The 17,757-nt window shown below is 38.1% G+C and overlaps 1 pseudogene; it reads right to left on the bottom strand.

Moving 5' to 3' along the window:
- Positions 1 to 4,600: 4,600 nt before the first annotated feature.
- LOC138223916 (uncharacterized) lies at positions 4,601 to 10,498 on the bottom strand (annotated as a pseudogene).
- Between the last annotated feature and the right edge of the window lie 7,259 nt (positions 10,499 to 17,757).

Here is a 17,757-nt window from a genome sequence, read left to right as displayed (position 1 = left end):
TAGCTAGAATCTCCAAAACCTGATGCAGCTCAGACTTGTGGGTTTCCTCATCATGGGAAGCAATCAGAATATCATCGACATACTGAATGATCACAGAGGTCAGTTGAGGTAGGTCATGTAAGTGCTGTCTCAAAGCCACGTGATACACTGTTCTGTATAAAGTAATTCCCTGTAAATGCTGCAGGGCATCCCAGTGGAACCCACCCACATTTGAGTGATAAAGTGCACGTCTCCTCCTAAATCAATGTAACGACCTTGTATTTAGAGAGCACAGCTCGCTGCCCCCCTACTCCTGTGGCCTCCTGCTGTCTCCCCATATACTCTACACCACACCTTTGAGCAGTGAAATGAGAGAAGCATGACAATTGCGCTCTAGTATCCCATAACAGAGAAACAGACACCCTATTAATAATACATTTTAGCTTTAACTCATTTTGCCCAATTGACTGGGATAGACTAAGGGAAGCTACAAGGGAGCTCTCTCAAAAGACCGTTTATCCTCATCAGACAAATCTCTTAGCTGGGAGATGATTTTTTTCCTGTTCTTCCCTGTCAAATGAACCACAGGGCAAATCCCTGCTTTCTTCATCCTGCATGCACTGTCTACAGATTCTCTTAAAATGACCTGTATTTTTTTTACAATAATTGCAAACCAGAGATCTCCCCTGGTCACCCTGCCTATTTCTGCACCTTAGCCACCTTATTTCTCTCAATCTGTCAGCAGAGTTTAGCCAGTTCTGCAAATTTCACAGTGGTGTTATCCACCAGTCATGATTCTGAATCTACAGCATTTTAGCGATATCTGGTTTCAAGCCACTCAACTAAATCTGCTTAATTACCAATGAGGAATCACCCCTTTAATTGAACCTAAGCCTAAGTAGTACAAAGCACAAATGCTAACAACTGCAGGACTGTACTGTCTTAATATATTTCAACTTTTTTAAAAATTAATTTTATACAAATACTATATTTAGATAACTCATTTAGGTCCACCTGTACTGTGCTGGTATTTGTACTTATGTTTTAGACGCTCTTATGTTTTCTAGTCACTTAAGTTGATTTTGATTTGCTTTAGTCAAGTTTCTTTTGTTAACTCTATAGCCAGTCTGGCTGGCTAAACACACTCGCAGCGTCATTTACTGTACCAAAACTCACAGTTACGCACTGAGGTCTTTTACACACACACACATGTTGGCACACAAATTCATAAAACACACATACACATCTTGAATATTTTTTGTACTACACCCTTAAATTATTAGATTATGTGTTACACCTCATGAACATTATAGTTTTGGTTTTAGCGTAAATGCTCTGTATTTTGTTTCACCTCTCCATGTATCTCCTTTAACAGTGTAACTTTTATAAACACAATATCACTTATTCCAATATCTGTCTGTTTATCCTTACACCACTGTTCAGCCCAAACACCATCTGACAGTCTGTGCTTTTTAAAGCTTTTCCTCACATTCTTTAACTTGCATTTGTCTGATATATAATCAGACACCTCCACTGCTTCATCAGACAGCCAGTTAGCACACATGTACAGTTTCTTACTGTGTCATGTGAGGTAACAGCTCATAGACAATTGCTTTACACTTGGAAAAAAACTGTGCATTGCTGCACTCATGCAACTAGGGGCGTCTGTTACCTCCAGATCTAAATGCCTCTCAGAGTCTTTAGAGAGGACTTACTGTACCTTGCACTGTTCACAAGTAAGGAACGAGAACACGTGCAACTCTCCTCCCAGATAAGTAACTTACCATCCCCAGAACGCCAGCATTGATGCTTTTGCCCCAGGGTGGACTTACGCACTAGGCTCCAGTCAGAGCTATTCTCGGCTCCCAATGTCCTTTAAATCCTCCTACTAAGTGATTTGCTCTTTTATTATGAGGTGTGTTTATGTTTGAGTGTTGTGTGTGTATGTTCACAAACAATAAAAACATCAAAAGCGTACACATTATCTACTTCCCACTTTCACTCACATCGAGCATCCCCTTTTACCTTCTGTAGGGGTTTTGTGAATTTATTGGGGCAATTTATTAATTGTAGCAGCAATCACCAGGTGGTTCGTTATGGCTTTTAGATAATCAATCAATCAGCGACGCATACACATAGATTCAATAAACGAGATACATTTATTAATACATAAATTGTGCATAAAACATATAACAGTCTGCCTGGATACAGGTGGCAGATCTTACTGTGAGGGTTATCAAAATGCAAGGTATATAATCTCGAAGAGATGCAAAACACAAAGAGATACAAACAAAGAATATGCTTCAGTATACCATTCGGCTATACTACCGTTAATCAGTCTACATTAGCTACTCAAAAGTAAATACATTACTCATATGAATTGGATTGATATCAACTTGTGTTGAGGTAACAGTTGAATTCTAGAGATGCAATGTAGAACATTGGGTTTACTTTTCCAGATGTAGATTCGTATTTCCTGGTACGGATACCAAGACCAGCTAGCGGCTGTGTCCAATAGCCAATAGGCATCGTCCCGGCGTCCTCTGGCTTTTTAGGAGAGAATTAGGAGGAGAGATTTCTGCTGTGGCGACATGCCGACAGTGTCTCTCTCAGGAACCTACTAGTAGTCTGGCTGATTAGTAGAAAGTCTCTATGCACAGAGCGTGACCACGGGTCCGAGCAAGTCACTTTTTAGAGGGAAGAAACTCGGTTTGCTTCTGGCGTAGCGCTGTTGCTGAATAAAAACGTATTCAAGTTGTCGACAAGAGTCCAAACGTATACTCTGGTGATCAAGCGAAGCGTCCTCATTGGTGTCGGCTAGCAATTTCTGTACGGGCATTCCTTGGGCCGACACTTTGCTGAAACAAGGTTCCAGTCCCAGACAACACTCACTGTCACGTGATTGTCTCTGAGGGTGTGAAAAGTGGCCGGAGAAGCAAAGTTTCTGAGCTGTGCAGTGTCTTTTAAACCAGGACCAAGACAGGTGGTGATTGGTCGAAAGTTTAGTGGCCATTTCTGACCCACATGGGGTTACCACGCCCTGCAGGTTCCTGATTGGTTGGTCAAAGTGAGAGATGAGTCACAATGACCTCTGACATCTAGGACCGCAATCCAGATGTTCCCAAGAATCTTTCAGACAGATAAGCGCCAGGAATGGCCATTGATCGTGATAGCCAAGCATGGCTGGGCACATCCCCATTTGGAAGCTGCTTCTTATCTCAAAGATAAATCTAAATCAGAACTGCATGAATAGCTTCTCTGTGGCTGCACCACAGAGATGAGAAAGAGAGATGGGGCCTCATTTAGGAAGCACAGCAACACTTAATTCTGTCTTATTAATAAGCATTGCCGCTACAAATGTATATAAAAAGAACAGGTTAATTCTCAAATTAATTCTCAAATCTGGTAGGGATTCAGGGAAACAAGTGAGAATTAATTATTAAACAGAAAACAGATGATACAGATAAGGATGTGTTAGTTTGACGCGATGTAATCAAGTACCACAGGGATCTCTACTAGGACCACTGCTCTTTATTAATTTTATATCTGTGACCTAGATTCCTGTTTAAATATTGAAATGGTCATATTTTCAAATATGGAGGAAGCAAACCGTAGAAGCAGCAAATGAAATTTCAAAGATTTAGAAACAAATCACGACTAAGCAAACACATTTATCATATTGTTGTAGAACAATTCTGTTGTAGACAAGATCTACTCTGAGGCTGTCCATTATAAAAGTATCATCACAATACCTGCAGGAAACACATATGTACCTAAAGCAATAAGCAATAAAAATAGAAAAATATATTCCACTCCAATTAATTCGTAATACTATAATCAAACTAATAATATTACTACAGAAATGTGTATATTGTATTATTGCAGAAAAAAAAATATTAGTTTCCGTGAATCCAAACTAACTACCCCGAGCCCGTTTATTCCCATTGAACAAATCCTGCAGTTTTCTATTAAGCAATGTTTTCCAGTATCACGTCTATCATGTTATAGTATAAGCCTGTATGACAAAGAAGCATATTTTGTAGGACTCGTACATTTATTTCTTTGCATTTTCAGCAGAAAAATGTAAGAGCTAACAATACTGTCCCTCATCTTCTTCTTCTTGAGTTGACATCTTCATTCCCACTTCAACACATTGTCTAACTTCTTTTATCTCTTCCTCAGAGGCTGGGGGCAATGCTCCATTGAGTGCTTTTTCAATCTTCTCTGTTCTTGATTTTTTATTCCTTTCAAATTCTATTTTATTTTTCAGTACAATTGTTTTTATTCCTGCTTCTGCTTCTTCACAGCCAATCTGTAACTTTTTCCGTTCTGTATCAAAGTCAGATTTGCTGGGGTCTAAGGCCATGGTACAAGTTGGTACATGTTCACCAAACTGGCAATATTAGATGCTTGGAAAGATTGGTTATACAGCAGATCTCTCAGGAATGATTTTGCTGAATAGCCAAGCTTGGAAGAACCTGCTTTTTCTGCAGTTTGGACAACATCCTTTAAATGTTTGTTTAGGTTGGTTTTGATTATGTTGGAGAGCATGTGGAAAAAGAATATCATCTTCTCCCATTGTTCCTTTACTTTTCCCATCGCATCCATCGCATCCAGTCCCTTCGTCAGCCCCAATGTATTTTGTCTTCATGAAAAAAAGACTTAACTAGTTCTAGGAGACTCAAGAGAACCTGTGATTTGGCATAAACATTGCCTAACGCAATGGGATTTTGCTCCTTACTTGTTTTTCTTCCAAGCTTAGTTACACTTGCAGTACAAGCACTATAACAGATATTAACTAAATTAGTGAGGCCCTCCACAAAGTTCATGCCAACAATATCCCAACCACTGGGCAGAGAATCCATGGCTTTTTTATATTCTTGTTGAGCTTCATCCAACTGCTTTTGCATGTTTTCAAATGTCTTATTTGCTCTACGTTTTCCTTCTTCTGCTGTTTGTTTCCTCAACTTGGATTCCTCTATTTTCTGCTTCAGTTCTTCCAATTCTTCACTATAGGCTGCCTTAGCATTCAAACAGGCCTCCATCAGCTCTTGAATCAGATCAATGACAAAGGTGAATTTTTTCTCTGCGAGCTCTGACAGGATTTTACACTCCTCTGCTATGGAGCTGATGTTTTCTAGCTGGTCAGGGAGCATGAGCTTGATGAGCTTGTCGTCATCTCGGACAATCAACTTGACTGCTAATTTTACATACTCTGGCACATTGGCAGAGTGGAGACGAATCTGGTCCATGTTCTTATGGGCCTCGTTGAACGCACCCCATCCAGCATTGCACACTTGCATGAGACAGGCGCGGAAGGACTCTGGGTAACGAATGAATTTAAAGCCATCTTTTGGGGGATTTTTATTGATAGAAAAGTCTGTATTAGAAGAGATAAAGACTAATTATCCTAAAATGGCTATGGAAATTGGAGCTGGCATCAAAAACTCTTCCCAATTAGCATAAGGTTTCATTAGCATTTTTTTGTCATTTCGTACATCTTCAGCCTTGGTGATTTCTTTGGTACCTTGTATTATTTCCATGATTCTTCTTCCTAAGAGTAAAGGATAGAAAATCAATTTGTGCTCTGCAATTATGTGTTCATGTGCACTTGTACACATGGAAACCTTTCCTAAATATTCTGGATATAACATTGTTAGGAGGTGATCCTGTTAACATTTTGTATGAAAAATGGGGGCTTATAAAATTTTACAATTTTAGCATTATATTATTGTATCAACATCAGTTCAGAAAATATTTGGCTACTTTCATTTCAAGCAGCAGAAACAGTATTTATTTTTATCCAGAGCTGTAATGATCTGATTTATCATTATTAAATGTGAAGGATGCTGAATGTCAGCAAAAACTGTAAGAAGATATACAAATTGAAGTTTAGAGATAAGCAAAAGGTTTCATACCCATTATTCAGTACAATAGAGTCGCGTTTATCTGACTTTCATTTATCTGACATTCCGTTTTATCCGACATAGCCAATTACCATAGTGTACAGCATATACTGTAACTATGCATGTGGATGAAAGATCCCCCTTAGAATTTCTGATCTTGCTATTCACTGCTTCTATAATAACATCTTTAGCAGTGCACTGAGATTTGTGGTTGGGTTTTGACCAATCATCATGCTGCAGTACACCTTACCAGCAACTACAGCAAACTGATGTGAATTAATTTGATCCTTTTCTCCTGGCAAAAGTTCTACAGTTTTTTGGGCATAGCTGATGGAATTACCAAGTCTTACCATGAATTTCTATAGAATTTTCCTTTTGCAAGTTAACTTCAATGTGACCGTGCTCTAGTAGAGGTCATTGTCTTGCTGAAGAGTACATTTTTCTACCTAATATAAAATTCTTAGATGACAACAAAACCGAATAAGTCATTTGAATGTCAAGGGTATGTCTCCTTAAACAACTCCTATAGGTAATAACTTGTAGAGTAGGGATTTTAGAATGGATGTACCAAAAGTTAACTCATGCAAACTATTGTATGTATGGATCTGCATATCTCTAACACTTCTCAAAAGTCAATAATAGCCCTTTTTATTTTAATTAATAAAAGTTACCTGAAATGAAAACATAATATTTAAACTTAGTAACATGCATATCAGGCAACCCAGTGATCGGCATTACTGCCTTGAAGCACTGGGGCCCTGAGTTTAATTCTAGACCTTGCTCTGTGTTTGCATAGGTTTCCTTTCACAATGCAAAAACTTACTGTTAGATTAAGTGACTTCTGAGAAAACTGGCCTTGGTACTGTATAAGTTTGTTTTTGTGTTTGTGTGTGCCCTGTAATGCACTGGTGTACCATCTTATGCCCATTGCTTGCTTGGATAGGCTCTTGCTCTGCAACATCACTGTATTGGATAAAATGGAAGGAAATGGGCCAGCATTTATATCACCCTGCAGCTCTCAACTGGCTACCCACTGAAGCTAAGCAGGGTTGACCCTGGCCAACCTGGATGGGAAACCTCCTTGGAAACTACGTTTGCTGCTGGACAAGGTGTTAGTGGGACCAGTGGGGGGCACCCACCCTGCAGTCTGTGTGGGTCCTAATGCCCCAGTATAGTCTTTCTGATGAGACCTTCAACCATGGTCCTGACTCTCAGTGGTCATTAAAGATCCCTGTGCATTTCTCGAGAAGAGTAGGGGGTCATTCCAGTGTCCAGGCCAAATTTCCCCTCTTGGCCCTTACTGTGGCCTCCAAATTGTCCCCATGTATGATTGGCTTGCACTTGCCTCACCGCAATCCTGACCAGGAAAAGCAGAAGTGGAAATGGATAGAAACCCTATAGTCTCTCTTGGTAGCCTAAATATTGTGTCTGAGATGATAAAGTCCATAAGATTTTAAATTACACAGTGAATAGTATTGTGAAACAGATTGTTAATCTATACTCTGTACGTCTCCTGATGCAGACTTTATGTGTACATATACTTGCATATACGCGTGAGTGCCTTAAGGCAGATCAAGTAACAACAAATTTCATTATCTACACCACTGTTGTCATAGTGTTATAAACATCACAAATAGAACTCCTATCACAAGATTTTCTTTTTATAAGTACAAATGACCAATTTTCTTATTAGCTTATTGTATTGATATACTTGGTACAAAATACCTTTGATGGTTTGAGATTATTTTGGTCTGTTAATCTCAAATACAGAGACTTAAATGTTATAAATTGTTGTGAAAGGTATCACTACAGTGAAAGATTAAATTTTGGAGTACAGACATTAAACACACAGAAAAGCAGAAATAGCATAGTTTTGCAATGCTTAAAAGAACTGCTCTTACCAGCCAGCAGCAAGAAAAACTCTCACAATAATGAGTGAAGGTGGAGTCCTGACTGATAGAGGCCAGGAAGATCAGGGTGGGCACCTGAAGTCAAAGACTCAGCTGGGGAAACATGAGATAGCCAAACACTTACACTCACATACCATTGTATTCTAAACCATTCATTTCTAGTCACTTTTTATCCAATACAGTAAGTACCTAGTGGAAACCTAAACAAACGTGCAGAGGATGTACAAATTCCATGTAGACATCACCCAAGGATGTAAATCCAGGGCCCCAGCTCTATGAGCAGCAATGTTAACTACTGTGCGGCAAAAAAAAAAAATCATTTATGTTTTATTAATGTTTTACTAGGATTACTTAAAGTAAGAAGTAGTTCAAGTACATAGCTGCATCAGCATCTGTAGGCTGCAAAGGAACAAGTAAAGGTTTATTCTCTGTTGAAAAGAGAAGAAAGGAAACACAATGTTTTGGCTGTGGAGCCTTCTTTGGGTTCCTCACATGGTGCAGCGAATTCCTTGATTTTCCTGTGAGAATCCAAAGAATGTGTCTCTCCTGATAAAAATAACTCCGCCCTTTGATGACTTACCTGTGCTTACAATCTCAGCTTTGCTACAGTTATTAATATTTGTAAAGAGTTATGGCAATGGTATTAACTTCTATCCTGACTATAAAAAAATATAGAATCAATAAAATGAGCATACTAATATACTCATTTTATTTCCCACTCCAAACTCTTTTGTAACATATGTAGCGGCAATGCTTGTTAATAAGACAGAATTAAGCGTTGGTATGCTCCTCTCACTCAAGAGGCCCCATCTCACCCTCCATCTCTGTGGTGCAGCCACAGAGAAAAAATTCATGCAAGCTGATTTAAGATGTTTTCTTTTGATAAGAAACAAACTCCCAGATGGGGATGCAATTAGCTAAGCCTGGCTATCATGATCAATGGTCATCCATTGGCGCCTATCAGTCTAGGGAGTGCCGAATGGACATCTGGACTGCATTCCTAAGTGTCAAGAGGAAGTGACTTATATCTCACCTTGACCAACCAATCAGGGACTGGCAGGGCGTGGTAATACCACGTGGGTCTCCAATGCCCGCCAAACTCTCAACCAATCAGCACACATCTGGGTCTTGATCAAAAAGGGAGCGCAAGCTCAGTTCTAAGCTCTCCTTGGCCATTTTCACGCATCCTCAGAGACAATCACGTGACAACTGCTGTTGTCTGCAAAAGGACTTGGACTTTGTTCTAAGAGCGAGGGCGAGGATTCCGTACGCACTCAGAATTCTACCAACGTGAATGCTCCGCTTGATCAACGGCAGCCTACAGTTGGACCCTCGTCGACAACCTGAATAGCTTATTCAGAAGCAGCGCTGGACGGAGAACGAACCAGCTTCTTCCCAGGCAAAAGAGTGACTTGTGAGGACTCGTTGGACAACCGCTGGAACAGAGGCTGCAACAGAGCCTGTCAGCTGGTTTGGTGTTCGTGCTGGGAAATTCCAAATCCAAACACAGTGGATAAGTAAACCCCATGTTCTATATTGCGTCTCGAGAATTCAATTGTACCTCAACACAAGTTGTTATCAATTTAATTCATGAGTAATGTATTTACTTCGGAGTTTAGAGTAACAGTGGGTAATAACACTGATTAGCGATTTGGTAACCGAACGATATATATTGACATATATTCTCTGTTGTGTATCTCTTTGTGTTTGCATCTCTTCGAGATTATATACCTTGTATATTCATAACCCTCACAGTAAGGTCTGCCGCTCGTATCCAGGCAGACTAGTATATGTTTGGTGCACAGTTTATATTAATAAATGTATCTCGTGTATTGAACCCGTGTGTGTGCGTTGTTAGTTGTTCTGACGATTGATTTTCTAAAAGCCCCAACGAACAATCTCTTGATTACTGCTACAATTAATAATTGTCTCAGTAAACCCATCAAACCACTACACATATATACATCTGTATTGAATGCAGAATTTATGTATCAAGCAAATACTGTATTTATGTAAAATAACATTGAAATTAGGCAGTGTTTAAAAGAAGAAAAAAAGTACCAAAAGTACTGTTAAAGTACTGTTACTGTATATGTTGGACTTGAACATAGTGCACTGCAATCATCTAAGAGGAATAATGATAATTTTGTATATATTTGCTTTGTCTCTATTTGGTTGATTTCAGACAATTAAAACTGCAAAGCATAATGCCATCATTGCTTCACAGAGGAGGTAATGTTCTTTGGAGGTTCTGCATATCCTTGTTAACATTTTACCTTTCCATTACTTTGGGAAAGGTTCATCTTAGTCTCATCTGTACATAAAACTGCAGATGCTCTAAATGTCTTTTGACTAATCTTCAAAGCTGGTAAAGTAGAAGCATGATTAAGGTAAGGACATCTTCAGCCACCTCCAAATCTGGGAACAATGACAATAATAAATCTTCAATGACCTAATTAAATCACCACCTACTGTATAGTCAGTTAAGTAATATATTTTAAGCACATTCTTAACTCAATTTAAAATAAGATGTCAGGTATTTCTTTCTTGTTTACAATGTGTACATGTATCAAAACTGTTTTGTTTACCTTTGTTTATGGTGTTAATATCTGCAAGCAACGTAATCTGTAGTTTCTTCTTGTGCGTCTGTGGACTCTGGCTGACAGATTCAGTTCCCAGTGCTGCACAACGTGCTCGTGTTGGATTCACTGCTAAACTGCTAGGAGAGGATACGAAACTGCAGAGGCCCATGGGATGTTTTGCACAAGGCTATACCTTTCATTGTATCTCAGGTTGTCTAAAATCATAAAGTAAGGTATGTAATACAGGTAAATTGATCAATGTTCCAGTAATCTTAACAAATGTCTATTACCCTAATAGGGATGACAGGAGCCTAATTAACTTTTTTCTTGGATTCTCATCACTTGATGCTTAGGGGAGACTAACTTTGTTCTAAACTCTACATTAAACTGTTGCTCCTCTAGGTGTATTCCTGTCAATAAGACTGCATTAAACTTTACATCATTTCTTTATTTTTACACTATCTCTGATGCCTGGAGTTTTCTTACACTCTTTCATGGCATTTTCAAATGTCCTCCTTTCTCTCTTTCAACAATGTCTATCTCACACAATAGTTTAATGCTCAAACAGTAATTTCATTTTCAGTTGCAAATAGTAAAACTCCCCTATTACAGAACTAAATCTATCAGTTGAAGATCCTACATCTCCACCTTTGGAGAATCATCCTGTTGTTGCTCTCTGACCTGGATTTTATCTAATTTATTATTTCCCAGATAGAAATACTTTTAGACACAAACACCACCCCAGACATTTCTTATGGAACTTTATGGGAAACTCTTAAGGCTTCTCTTTGGGAGCAAATATGTCCTTCTCCTTCTTCTTAATACCAATCATTTCTGTTCCCCCTTCTCTCCAAGAATGATGGAGGAAAGATCTTCAATGGAATAGACAGTTCAGCATTCACTTTAAAACAACATTTTAATGTAATTTGAAGAACTGAAAGAGAATAGTGATACAGTGGTGGTTAGTATTGCTGCCTCTTACAGCTGACGCCCTGGGCTCCATTACAGACCTTATCATGCTATCTACATGGACTTCAAATGTTTCCTCCAGGTGCTCCAGTTTCCTCACATAGTACAAAGACATACTCATAGGTTTATTAGCATCTGGATACATAGGCCTTGGTCTGAGTGTTGATAGGCTCTGGCTATTTTACAGATGCAGTCATTCAAAACGAGCGGGGTATGTTGCGGTAAAACGCGGTTGGCGTGTCACCTCACAACGCATCATAATGGGTCATATCACGTTAAATGGTATAGTACTGCAATTATTATAATAGTATCAGGAATCACCAGGTGGAGCTAATGAAGCTAAACCTCTCATGTACAGCATTTGAGCTGTTGACAGAAAATGCATGCTTTGAAATCCCAGTCACTCCTGAAAGACAATCTTTTTCCAATTAAGAATTTAAGTTGTATACTCTTCAGACTTTTAATAATTGTCAACTGTGTATTACAGCAAGTTAATCATTAAACATTAAAAAGTCAGTATTTTTTATAAAAGCAAGATAGCTAAGTTGGACAAAAGTACACAACCTATAACCTTTGTCATAAATATTTACAATTATGCAGAAATATTTTATGCATCAAAGTCTTTACGGAAGATATAACTAATAGTATTAATAATGAATGACCTTGGACAGGCTGTAAGCTCAAAGTAAAACCATGGTCTACTCTCTTTGTAACTGTTTGTAAACTAAAAGACATTATTTTTTCATTGACAAAAAATAACAGCACAGCATTTCGTTGATCTGATCCTGTATTCATTTCCAATCATACAAAGTAAGTCTTGAGAATCTCCGATTCACCATGCCTTTCACATGCTCATAAACGATATTAATTTAGGAACATAAACTTATTATGTAAACTGTATATGGCTGGTATTGGTAGTTAAAAGAAAAAATACACACCAGTATCCCACTTTATCCCTTAACATTTTAAGCATCAAAGTCTTACATGTTGTTATTCGGAAATGTTTTTCCGTGCTCCTTCTGACCATATTACGGTTATATTGTAACGCATACAGCCATCAGGGTGTGTAAGAGCCGGCTTACCAGAGCGGTGATGTCGCCACCCTTCCCTGTGATAGCAGGACTGCAGCTACTAGGCTGTAGAGAGATCTCTTTTTGGTTCACCAGACTGGGTCCCTGTTGAGTGACACGGGAGTCCCGGGTTCAAGCCCCCGACGGTGGAGGGCCGACCTAATGCGGCAAGGGCGCCCGCCTGAATCCCCGTTGCGTTACAATATACTTTGTGAGAAAAGTGACAGTTTTAAGCTTTTCTGTGAATAAGCTCATTATCAGAGTAAACAAAAGCATACTTTTAGAATTTGATTAATAGGGAATATAATATGGAATCGCATATCTAAAGAAATTAACGATATAATTATATTAATCTAAGGTAGCACAAACTCTTTGTGGTGTGATGGCTTAAGTGACTGAAGCTCTGGCTTGAGGTTGGGTGTTTAAATCTAGCTATTGTCATGGGTTTTCATTTAACAAATAAACATTTCTTTGAAAAACTAAAATAGCAAATATTATGGACACTATATTGATATTTTTTATATTTCAAAATATCACAACATGTTCGTACTGAATGTACACAGCGGTACCGCAGGGTGTAGGGCGCAAACCCATATGACCCCATAAGCGCTACATTATTAATTATATCTTCTGTGTCACATTAATATAGGAATGTTCTTTTTCACAAATGTAAAAAGAGGCGATATGCTTTAACTGTTCTTCAACTCTTCTACAGTTTACAGAGAAATTCCAAACAGAGCTTCAAAACATTGTCCAATAATACTCTTCTTGTGTCTAATTTCTAGTTTAACAGGATTTGAGCTACAGTATATGAATATAATTATATTGTTATTAATTTCTTTAGATACATGATTCCATATTATATTCCAATTTAATCAAATTCTAAAAATGTCAATATAGTGTCCATAATATTTGCTCTTTTAGTTTTTCAAAGAAGACTTTCAAAGGCTTGAGGCGTCTGTTAAATTGCCCCACTGAATAAAGTGTTTTGAATTAAACCGGTTTAACTGCTCTTAAGCATACTGTAGTTTTTGTTCACAGAACTTTGTCAGTGAAAAAAATTACCGCTGGCACTTTTCCTCCCCCCCCTACATTCTCAGAGTAGAATAGGTGAACCTTCCAATGAAAGACAGTCCCCCTTCCCCCCGTGGACAGACTGACAAATGTTTTCACTGCCTATTATTTGAGCTACATTAATATAATTGTATCATTATTAATTTCTTTATATACATGAGTCCATATTATATTCACCATTAATCAAATTAAATTAATCAAATTAATCAAATCAAAAGTATGATTTTGTTTACTCCGAGAATGAGTGTATTAGCAGAAAAGGTTAAAACATTATAACTTTTTATTAAAACCCTCCACATCGCGTCGGGCCTAACAACACCTTTTAACTGTGGCTACAGATGCAGCCATTCAAAGTGAGCGGAACAGACACGTACCGCAGGTAATTGGCTGCGGTGTCGCGTATCATGACGCAAGATGACACGGGGTACCGCGGTACATGATTGGTTGACCGACAGGGGTACTTGTGGTCCGTTGGTCTGTCGTAGAAAGACTTACAGTAAACGTCTTTATTGTGCCCGTTGTAGATATTGTATTTTACCACTGAAGGGAAATCTTAGTAGCTGAGCATAAAAAGAATAGGAGCATACTGTAACGCGTGTGAAGGCCATAAACGATATTAATTTTGGAACATAAACATACAGTATATAGCTGGTCTTGGTACTTTAAAGAAAAAAATACACACCAGTATTCCATTTCTCCCTAAACATTTTAAGCTTCGAAGTCTTTAACTCGATACCGGAGTCAACAAGCATACTTTTAGAATTTGATTAATAGGGAATATAATATGGAATCGCATATCTAAAGAATTTAATAACGGTATGAGTATATTTGTGTACTGCGACAGGGCTGTGTAGGGCTGTTATTCCTCCCTGTTCATGCGAGCTGTCTTGTAGCCTACTGGTCTAGGTGCGTGACTACCCACTGGCAGGTTGTGTGTTTGAATCCGGCTGGTGCTGGACTTTTCTTTTAACAAACATTTCTTCAAAAAAATAGGTAAGCGATATTATGGACAATCAATTGACTTTTATATTTCAAAATATCGCAACATGATCGATATTTGCGATATTTTGAACATATCTTCCCTTCTGACAGCGGTTCCTGCTTCTAGTGTTTGTGTGTGCAACAGAGTACATTTTTATAGAGAAATGGAGGCTGGACAGTATGCGTTACAATATAAACATTTATATTGATTTAAATCGTGTTCTGATTTAAATCGCAAACGCGTGTTTATTATGTGTTTTTTAATCATAATCAGGCTAATGCATTTCTACATTTTCTGTATAAACCAGCTTAGAGGTTCATACAGAAAGACAGCTTGTGTTTAAATTGAGTGTAAGGTAATTTATGCTTCTAAAGTCATGGTCACTTAACTATACAGTACGTGCAAACGTTTGGTATGTTGCTGTCGTGAATGCCTGTGTACCCATAAGTATCTTATTTGCCTTGAGTCTGTCTACAGTATATCTGTCCCACTACCCCCCTCTCTCCCTCAATTCAATTCAATTCAATTCAAGGTGTTTTATTTGTATGACAGATGGGTACAAGCAGTGTTGGGTATGTATATTGTAACGCTTACTGCCGACAGGCACTGTGTAAGACCCGGCGTACCAGAGCAGCGCACCGAGGAAGCGTTTGCATTTATAACTTAGTTTTTAAAATTAGTCAAGCAATATGAACTCCCGGAGTGCTGGCTGTGACGAATTAAACCGGTCTCACAGGTATTCAAAGTAGGAAGTACAGTGTTAAGTGGTAGCTGGGCTACTCCCTCAATAGAATCGCTTTAAGGAAAAGCATTTTCAGAGAGCAATCACGCTGTGTTTATGCAGAAAAAGCGATTAGGTTTATGAGCAATCTAATTACCTATTCGCTTAAAACGCTATATAAAATAAAGTTTATTTAGAGATGAATGATCAGTGTCGCAGTTTAAATAATGGGAGTCAGGAAACTAACACACAGCGCCACCGGATTTAATAACGCAATATTAATGCTATAAAATAATGTGACTAGGCACAGAAAAAGTTTACAGCACAGTACAATAAATGCTGACCATGACTTTAGAAGCATAAATTACCTTACACTCAATTTAAACACAAGCTGTCTTTCTGTATGAACCTCTAAGCTGGTTCATACAGAAAATGTAGAAATGCATTAGCCTGATTATGATTAAAAAACACATAATTAAACACGCGTTTGCGATTTAAATCAGAACACGATTTAAATCAATATAAATGTTTATATTGTAATGCATACTGTCCAGCCTCCATTTCTCTATAAAAATGTACTCTGTTGCACACACACACACACTAGAAGCAGGAACCGCTGTCAGAAGGGAAGATATGTTCAAAATATCGCAAATACCGATCATGTTGCGATATTTTGAAATATAAAAGTCAATTGATTGTCCATAATATCGCTATTCTATTTTTTCGAAGAAATGTTTGTTAAAAGAAAAGTCCATCCCCAGCTGGATTCGAAGACACAACCTGCTAGCTGGTAGTCACGCACCTAGACCAGTAGGCTACAAGACAGCTCGCATGAGCAGGCAGCCGAAACAGCCCTACATAGCCCTGTCGCAGTACACGGATATAATCATACTGTTATTAAATTCTTTAGATACGCGATTCCATATTATATTCCCTTTTAATCAAATTCTAAAAGTATGCTTGTTGACTCCGGTATCACGTTAGTTATAGACTTCGAAGCTTACAATGTTTAGGGAGAAATTGAATACTGGTGTGTATTTTTTCTTTAAAGTGCCGATTCCTGGAATCTGACTGGCTGACACCCCTCTGAAGTGGTTCCATAAAATCTGGTATACGGAAAAGAAAGCGTTGATAAATACAAGTGTCTTTTAATACACTCTTTGCTGTGCTCTTGAGGATTCTTGTGATATTTTGAGCTCTAGTTGAATGATAGGTATCGCATTTTAAATCATTTTCGTAGTTAGAAATTATGAAACGCCCTGTTAAAAGCAAGGAAGTGTTTATGCCCGTTGAAGTAAAACAAAATGCCTGACAAAGTATGGCTTGGACAGATTCCAAGTGCTTGTACAAATGTGCTAATGAAATTATACTTTGAGTATACAGCTTGTCCAAAGTCATCCATTATTAATACTATTAGTAATATCTTCAGTAAAGGCTTTGATGCATAAATATTTCTGATAAAGGTAGGTTGTGTACTTTTGTCCAACTGAGCAATCTTGCTTTCATAAAATATACCAACATTTTAATGACTGATGATTAACATGCTGTAATACACAGTTCAAAATGAAAGGCTTAAATGCTGTAAATGAGAGGTTAAGCTCCCCCTGGCGGTTTTACAAGGCGACGCCGGATAGTTTCCGGCAGAGCGTCAAATGATACGTGACACCACGTGATACCGCGTGACACCCCGACACGTCCACCGGGGTATGCCGCGAAATACCTCACCCATTTTGAATGGCTGCATCTGTAATAGAGCACACCAATGGTTTGCCTTCATAAAAAGTAACTGAAAACTGTATCTAAAAATAACTGAAGGAAAGAAGAAAAAATATCTCATTCATTAACAAATGATAACATTAACTGGTAACAGAAGTAAAAACATACAGTACATGCAAATACGGTATATAAACATGCTCAAAACTATAATGCTAAGATTCGAATATGAATTCAATCTGTAATCTGTAAATAGCAAACTTTGTGTGTTTCAGTTTGTAAATACAGTAATTGGAATCTTTTGTCTTTTAACTTGCTGAGTAGTTTATTGCTCAATCCAGCCATTCAAAGAGTGTGGTACGCTGCGGTAAAACTTGGTAGGCGTGGCACAACACAACGCGTCATACCGCATCATACCGCATGTTATGATAGTATCTAGAATCACCTTGTAAAACTGCCAGGTAGAGCTAATAAAGCTTACTGTCTCATGTTTAGCCTTTGAGCTGTTGCCAAAAAACACCGGGTTTTGAATCCCGGTTGCTACTAAGGGGCAATCGTTTTTCCAATTAAGAATTTAAGTTGTATACTCTTTAGACTTTTAATTTTAAATTGTGTATTACAGCATGTTAATCATTAAACATTAAAAAGTAAGTATATTTTATAAAAGCAAGATTGCTCAGCTGGACAAAAGTACACAACCTTCCACTTCCATCATAAATATTTCAATTTTTCATAAATATTTTATGCATTAAAGTCTTTACAGAAGATATTACTAATAGTATTAATAATGAATGACCTTGGATAGGCTGTAATCTCAAAGTACAACCTTGGTCCACTTTCTTTGTAACTGT

Source organism: Lepisosteus oculatus, chromosome 18 (assembly GCF_040954835.1).
Source record: "Lepisosteus oculatus isolate fLepOcu1 chromosome 18, fLepOcu1.hap2, whole genome shotgun sequence".
NCBI classification, from domain to species: domain Eukaryota; kingdom Metazoa; phylum Chordata; class Actinopteri; order Semionotiformes; family Lepisosteidae; genus Lepisosteus; species Lepisosteus oculatus.
Note: the sequence above shows the minus strand (reverse complement) of the source record. Positions and strands in the feature narration are given on the sequence as shown.